This window comes from Callionymus lyra, chromosome 9, assembly GCF_982586985.1.
Source record: "Callionymus lyra chromosome 9, fCalLyr1.hap1.1, whole genome shotgun sequence".
Taxonomy (NCBI): Eukaryota; Metazoa; Chordata; class Actinopteri; order Syngnathiformes; family Callionymidae; genus Callionymus; species Callionymus lyra.
Window position 1 is genome coordinate 16,194,423 of NC_141826.1, and position 8,790 is coordinate 16,203,212.

General features: G+C 38.8%; 1 protein-coding gene across 1 annotated transcript in view; it reads right to left on the minus strand.

Annotated features, from left to right (window-relative positions):
• Positions 1–8,790, minus strand: part of LOC148072025 (bifunctional heparan sulfate N-deacetylase/N-sulfotransferase 1-like) — a 66,698-nt gene extending 57,908 nt beyond the window's left edge. Inside the window, exon 1 of the mRNA XM_087798711.1 lies at positions 8,631–8,790. The gene's annotated coding sequence lies outside the window, so the exon portion shown is untranslated. The remainder of the gene's footprint in view (positions 1–8,630) is intronic.

The window sequence follows — 8,790 nt, forward strand, 5'->3', positions numbered from 1 at the left end:
ACTACGCCGCTGTGTGTCCGGAATAATTTTTTTACATTTGTTTTTTTCTTTTCTTTCTTCTCTCCATTCTTTTCCACCTTAATTTCTTTTGTTTTCCTCCAATATTGTATTCACCAATGGCCTGATTAAGGTTTAAGAGCTACAAAAAACAAATTATCAGACATTCTAGCGGAGCTGAAGTGCTTAATCCGAACCTTAATGGGCGTCTGAGATCCGCTGATTGGTCTTTGGGCTTAATATCGAGCAAATATCCGACAGAAGAAAAGTGTAATTAATTCTCACAATGAATCACAGATGCAAGTCAATAATAAGGTTGTTTTTTTTTATATAACCCACATTATGTCAAGTTCATAGCTCCATTTATAACAAGCTTCCCTTCTTCCCACTTATGCGATGTCGTGCATTAATAATTTTTGAGTTTAGATGACTCACACCATTAAAATTATGAGCGTGGCTTCTCAGCGAGACGAGCAACAGCATAAATCAACCATCATTAACAAAACACATGTGCACTAATAATTATTGCAACATGAAATTCAAACCTGGCGTTTCACTTTAGGCGCTTCTTTTTTTTTTTTTTTTAGAAGAAAAACAGACAGCCCCGTTAAACAGAACTTGCAAAGTGCAATTATTTGCTTTTAGACTCTTTTGCAAGTTGTATACTTGGATGTCAAACAACACTGTGTCACTGCCAGACTTGCACCAAGGCCACCAGGCAACTGCATAAACACACACAGCCCTCACACACACACAGCCCTCACACACACACACCCACCTGAGCGTCTGCGCCGCCACCAACAATGAGGTCATAAAATGAATTATAGCACTCGACCAGCATGTCACAAAAGGTCGCTTTGTATTTGCTACTTTTTTGGCCCTTCAATAATAGGGGTTTGAGAGAATATCGCTAAACTTAAAAATCACTTTTTTTTTTTATTGCTGTATCGATTTTTACTTTTTTCTTTATTTTTTGGCTGAAGTTGTCAGACTTTGTCATGGTTATTTTAGGGTTCATATTTTGATAAAGGATGTAAAATAATACCAGTACTTTTGAGCCTGTAAGAGTGACTTGTAAACCACATCATACCAGATTCCCTTTGAGATCACGTTTAAATAATAGAGAACAATCTGTTTTTCTTAAAAAGACAATTTACCCTGATTATAAGTGCATAGTTTGGGTTATATACATGAAGTATCATTTTTGCAAGGTATGGGTAACTATTGATATCAATACAGCGATATATTGAAATATTATTTATCACAATACTGTATCATTATTCGACAGCACTGTATATATTTTTTTAGTGTTTTTGTTGTTTACAGTTCAATAACTTGTGTTTAACATTTTTTTTAACTACAATTATAAATAACCATGGCATTTGTTCATTTAGTGCTGCAATTTAACTTCTGGCCGCTAGATGGCAGCCGTCAATATCTTGCGAGATCAGAGCGATGACTGAGGACGAGAAGATAAAGTCGACTCCAGTATATTTAAAGGTTTTTTGCGTTCAAAACAAATTAAGCATTATCTACCTCGTCAGAAGTCATTGAGTCTGTAAATGTATACTCAGGACAATACTACAATTATATTGTAGTTAAACAATGAGTTCTTGTTGTACAATATCACAGTACATTTTAAAATTGATGTATCGTGATGGTATCGACAGACTCTTGCAAAAATACACACCAGGGGTGCAAATAACTACTAAAAAAAACATCTGTCCAACTCGGACGGATAAAAGTAATAAAGAAATCCAATCCCATCCGATGACTGATAGTACTCATGATGAGGAAGAGGTTAGAAGAAGCCCGGGTCGAAATGCTGTGCTTCAATAACTGCGTCTCTTCTTTAAGACCGGCCTCATTAAGAGTGCGAGCTCCAGCTCTGCTTTGCCAAATGCATGAAAGCATTGCACCCCAGGGGTCTTCTGCCACTGATGAGGTGAAGTCCATTATACCCCTACAGCTTGTTTTTCAACCACTAAATAATATTTCTCTGCACATTTTGAAACGATTTCGACTCGAACACTCAGGCTAACTCGATTTTCGACTCTTTTCTTCCCCGACGCTCCGGTCTCCGGGTTTAGCGAATCACAACAGTCTGTGATCTTGACAAATGGGCTTTTCTTGCTCTTTTCTGGAACACGTCAAGTGATAACCAAGTTATTATTCTCAAGTGGATTACTGTGAAAATGTCAGGCCCGCTTCATTTTAATCACCTTGCATAGCAGAGTGGACGGACACGAACCATTAGGCGACACATCGGGTTGTTTGTCACTTAAACCACCGAACGAGGAGGAAAGTTACACACTGGGCTACGTTTCTGACGAAGATTATATGCATGGAGCGACCTTTAGATCAAAATCAGTGGAAATAAAATAGCACGACCGGCAAAAAGCTGAACCTTAAGTGCATGAAAATACATCTTGCAATAACGCTGAAACAGCAGGAGCTCTGGACTGGTTTTCCTGCGGCAAGATAGTCTTGTAGTTTCCACTTTTACTCGTTTACCAAATTACTCTCAGGAAAAACCTGACTGAAACTAACAGAGAAAAGTTATTTTACCCAAATAAAACACACTTTAGACAGCAATAATCTGTAAAACAGATATTACACAAGTATTTATTTTATTTCTAAGCCACCCAGTGACACATGCCTCACGGACCATGGGTTTGGAAACACTGCTTTAATGCTTATAGGACTAAAATGTAGGTCGTTTCCTCACAGGTACGAAAAGTTTTGCGATGGCGATAAAGTTTGAAATATCGTGACTTTAACGTTTTTTACTAAATACATATGTTCCGAGAATGTGTGTTAAAAGATGAGAAGGAATAGTTGAAGGTCAAGGCAGGATTGTGCGACAGCCGAGTGCGTTACACAACCAGTGTAACGCTTAATAACAACTTTATTTAATGCACCAGCTTGTTTTTCTGGATATTCAAGTTTAGTATCTTTGGAAAAACAAGGATCACCAGGTGTCCAGAAAAATAAAATGATTAAATAAATAATAAACAAAAAAAAATGATCTTGTAACACAAAAAACATAACATGTTCAAACCAGAGGAACAAGTTAATAATTATTTTAATCTAATTTAGTTTCTGAAAACTAAGCTTCAATGCACACGAAACAGTACTAAAACGAATCATTTATTTAGTTGTTTTTTTATGTACATTTTTTTTTTTTACATAACCATACATTAAAACATGTATGTATATATATATATATATATATTACAAATGAACAACTATTTTTGGTGTTTGTTTCCAATTTATTATCTCATCAAAACTCCTAACAGACAAATGTTTGGAAGATTTTTATTTTAAAGATTTTAATTACTGTTGCTGATCTCACCAGGAAAAATGTCAAATTATATTCTATCCATAAATAAAAATCGCACAAACAACACATTAATATAGTTAATTAATCTTGTTCAGGTCTTTTATTTTTCTTTGTAAACAACCAATTTTGTTTTTTTAAACAGCAGAAAAAACTTGTTTCCTTTGACAATATTTCCAAGACAAGCGTGTGCTTCTCTCAGCGCCTGTCAATCAAACACGCCGCCCACCTACATCTGCCAGCAAAACCCTTAAAACGTTTAATTAGGGAGGACAGTAAATCTGGTCGAGCATCGTCGTAATTGAGCTGATCTAGAACTCAAACTTTCTCAACCGAGTTCATCAACTAACGGTAACAAAAAGGGGGTGAAAATTCTTTACACCTCAAAAATAAGTCCTTCCCTGGAATGCCTCTCATCCCGCAGACATCTGGGCTCATGACATCGCTCTTAAGTTTCCCAGACCCTTGTGCTCCAATCACATGTCATCGGATGAAACGCAACACCCTTGTCACCATTATGCGTCTGGATACAGGAGCCTCAGGAATGTATCGGATTCCTGCTTCAGGGGGATTGAGTTGGGAAAAGGCAGCCAGGATTCCCACTCCTCCCCGTCTATCCCTCGTTCATCTACCATTGTCCCTCCCGTTCCTTAAAGGTATCGCCACGCTTGATTGACACATGTTCTCTTTTTTTTCCACTTATTTCATCAACAATCGTTTCTAAATCTTTCCCCCCGGCGGAGAGCAACAGTTATATTTCGTTCTATTGAGTATCTGAGTCACTGGCCTGCGTAATTCAGTCTAGGGGAATTATGACAGTGGAAAATCATTTCCCTGGGCCGGGATAGGAGGCCATGGCTAATCGTTCAGTAATCTGATCCGCCCGCATACTGTAGCGTTCAAGCCGCACCGCCACCAGCCCCACGGTTCGGCGTGTCACACATGTGGACGTCCTCGCTGGTCCGTCTAATGGAGACGATGGAGCCGTCCAGGTTTTTTAACCGAAGGATTACAGATCATATTGGATCATTTACTAATACTTTTGCTCTTTACGATGTATTTACTCCAGTGCAGCTCAATGCCACGAGTCATATCATGGATAGAGTTCTTGGCGGAAAATAAGGTGCTTGAATACAAAGTGGGTTTTTGATTATATTACAATCACGCATTGAGGTATTATTCCAAAACAGTAGGATTATAATAGTAGCCTACAGTTACTACAAGACTGGCTTGTCTGAGGTTAGAGCGGTTTTGAGAACAAAGCTTTAATCCAAATTGAAAAATAGGCATCGAAAACCTCAAAACAGTAATTCAAGGATTATAGATTACGATGTTTTTGTAATTAATGTGTTCACGACTGCCTAGATTACTGACAGATTGGAAGGGATTCCAACTTTCACTTTCACTTAATCGTGCAGAATTGATCTTTTTAATTTATATTTTCAGCAATTAGTTTGTTCCAGAAAAACAACAAGCTTAAAAATAGTTCATAATAAAAAATTAATTGGTATGAAGAAGATGTGAAGAAAACAATTGCGCAACATATACAGTTCTTTTAACGTGACTCGCACTCGCAAAACAAGTTCTTTTGTTTTATTCTCGGAAAAGTTATGTTGTCAATTGTGTTTTGTAGCCTCCAGCACCTTGCATGGGTTTGAATAGAAATCAGGAGCTACTGTCACGAGAAAGAAAACACAATCACAATTCCTGTTTCTCCACTTTTTGTTCTCCATATTCAACGCTAATAATATGAGAGTATGGAAATCAAAATACAGGCCATGTTGAAAGGTTCAATCGTTACTTTGGTATGAAAGTACTAACCATTTAAAAAGAGCATTGGTTGGTTGCAACAAAAACCGAAGCATTCCACTGGCTGTTGCGGAAATTTTGTTTTATCAATAATAAGCCTTAGTGGCCCTACAAATTAGATTAACTAGGGGTGTTAGAAAATAATAATATGGCAATATACTGTATATCAATCTATATATTACACTAATGCAATTTTTCTTTTAATTTTCACAGCATTGGTTCATTGTTGTGTTGCGAATAAAACCCACTAGAAGGCAGCAGTCATTACGTCCTTTACGTGACTGAGGACGAGAGGATACAACCACTTTAAAAGCTGATATTTGGACATATTTTGGTTTAAAAAACAAACGAATGCAGTTACGACTTCGTCAAGAGTCATGTAGTCTGTAAATTCTGCAACACCAGAGTCAAGTACTCGACAATACTACAAATATATCCTTGTTACTACAGTATCACGATATAAATCGAATCATTCTCACTGTATCATTATACGCATCACCAGATTCTTTGCCAATACACACCTCATACTTAACATTTACTCATTTTAGAACCTAAAAAGGGATAAAGACGACACCAACGTTTAGCTGATGAACCATTTTCTTTGCGAGGATGTTCTTCAGCTCAGACCGACGTCTAGAAGAAAAGTGAGTGGCAGTGATCGACAGTGACGGCCTCCTCTACACATCTCAGCATCCACGGCTCAAACTCGAAATGACGAATGGTCCGAGATCATGTCTTTCTACAGATAAAAGGCACCGACAGTGTTCGGGTGTCGACTCGGGATCCGTCATAGACCATCGTGCCCTCGCTACTTTATCCAGACTCACAATCCCATATCTGCCGTGTTTGCAAAAGCATATCCAAAGAGCGAGAGGCTGATTTATGATCAGGAATCCGTTGGACTTAGAGGGATGTACCTCCAGAAAAAAAACACACGGTCGGGGGAATATCAAAAATATGCGAGGAATTTCGGTAAATAAAAAACGTAAACTAAAACCAGAGGGACTGTTCAGCTGCAAGACTTCCTGCTCCGAATCCAGGGAAAGTCCTCATAACTTTTTTTTTTCCGGAAAGAATACATTCTAGGAGTGACTCACTCGGCCTCGGTTATCGCTTACTCACATAGGTGCTCACATACGTGCCCCCCCCCCCCACCCCCAGGCAAGGGATTTTAGGCAGGTCTGAACTGCCTCTTTTCTTTTTCTTTTTTTCTTCCCCTTCAGAGCACGGTCACATTTTCATGGTGTTTAATAGAAGCAACAATCTTTGTGGTGGATGATCCACCATGGCAACAGCACGTCTAACAAAGCAAAGCTGCTACAGTAAAGATCATAACGGGATACAGGAAGAGAGGTTCCTGAGAGATACTATCCCATATTTGCTTTTTTTCTGTCGTGTATATATATATATAAATGTGGGTATTAAAATCATTTTTATCACGGCCCGTCGGCCGTTTAAGCCGGCAACAAAAGGACCTTCAATCCTATAGAAGGAGAGAAAGAAACTCAATTATGTATAATGAATTCCGCTGGATTTAGCTGTGAACTCATGCATCTTTAAATATTTAAGAGCCTTCATTTGCACAGATGTAATTAACATTATCTAGCTTCTTTTTTCTTTTTTTTTTACTTTTATAACCCCTTCCGGCCACTGTTCAAATACATCGACACGTGAATAAAATACTTGGTCATTTTTACCAGAAACAGAGTTAAGATAAAGTAAGTAAGTAAGTAAGTAATTTGTATATATATAGCGCTTTTCCAGACCAGGGTCACAAAGCGCTCAAACAATCAAAACAATACTCAATAAAATAGATACTTTAAAAGGTCAAGATAATACTGAGAACAACACAGGAGTTCCAGAAAAATCAAGGAAAAGCCTGAACAAATAAAAATGTTTTAAGTCACTAAAAAGATGATGATGTCACAGAGACGTGGCGTCACGTCGGGGTCACTTTGCTCAATTTCATTTTCCAAAATACATATGTGAGAAGATTACGAGATAAACACCCCAATTTTCGGGAGTACTTTCCATGATAATTTAATGATTTGTAACTAATGACTTTTTTCTCTTTTTTTTTAATCTGTTTTAGCGAGTTCTAGTAATGGATTTTTTGGCATTTTAAATTGGAATTTTGTATTTGATAAACACATCATTAGAGCGATTAGCGTTGGCAGGAAACTAATTGCACTTTAATGTATCAAACCAAAATATCATTGTGTTGATGGAGCGAAGAAAAATAGAAAAGTACAGGTGAGGAAAATGTTCCCCTGAAGACCTTTTAAAAACAAATCGCTAATGTCTTTTAAACTAGACATAATCATTAACAGTAGGAGGTCTTACCTAGTCCAATGAAATACCAATACTGCTATATCGTATGAGGTGGTACTGAGCGATGTTAAGTATGTAAATACTGTCCCTAAAAACATAGACTTCCTACCGGTTGTATCTTGAAATATCAGATTTTTACATATCTCTGAACCACTCGAGTGTGTGGACCACACCTCCGTACATATACACACACACACATATATATATATATATATATACTGTATATATATATGGATTTTTTTTTTAATATACTCTGGATTCCAACTTGTATCTTGATGCACACACCAATTATACATATATATTTATTTAAGAGGAACATTCTATGGTCAGATGAATAAAATAGATTATTTATTTGCAGGTTAAAGATCATGTGTGTTTACGATCAGCATATTCATGTTGGTTGATCTTTTAAAACCCACTTTCCAAACATGTGGATTACAAAGACATGAATATCTGGTTACATAATCCAGACTTACTTACTCCACTGCCTGCTTGTAAAGCTGTCATATTGATTCCAGGTCGTGGAAGCCATATCTAATGTTATAATGTTATAAAATAATAATAATAATGGGATAAATCTAAAAGTTGCTCAAGTCCTCCAGGTGACCTGTCAGCACCGGTCCATGCAAGAACTGCAAGAGTTCCACTCGAACCCTCCTCGTCTTGCTCATGGGTTTTTAACCTTTTGATGCACATTTTGTTTGTACACAAACTGCTCCAAGAGGAGCCAAAAAAATGGGGGAGACAAAAGGGGGGATTTAGTGTTGGTTTGTAATGGTGTTGATGTGGATCTGCTGGAGCTAGTCTGACCCTCAGCAGCAGCAGCAAAGTTGGGGAAAAATAAGTTCCGCTCGCCCGAACTGCTTTTCCAGGCGGAATAATACAATTCCCGACCATTCCTTGCTAAGATTCCCCGCAAACTTGAGCGGAAACCAGAGCGAATCTCTGCCGCGCACAGGAGAGCCTCCGCCGGGGAGCTTCACGTCGGACGAGCCGAGGCCGAGAAACTGGCCTCATTCTCCGCCTGCGCCAGACAAGCGTCGTCCCCCCTCGGCCTGGAGCACCGAGCGGCTCCGGTTGTGTGTGTGTGTGTGTGTGTCCGCCCAGCGGGAGCGACGACGGAGGACAGGAGTCGGGTTTTTTTTTTACTCACCGTTCGTCGAGCGCCGGGACCTGGTGGTTGTTTTTGTCTGCAGGAGGGACGCGGGAGGAGAGACGCGCCGGTGGGCGAGAGAGTCTTCGTCGTCGGCGGCGGCGGCACTGATGTGGAAGCGGCGGAGAAAACTGGAAACGTGAGAATCTCCCCCCTTCTC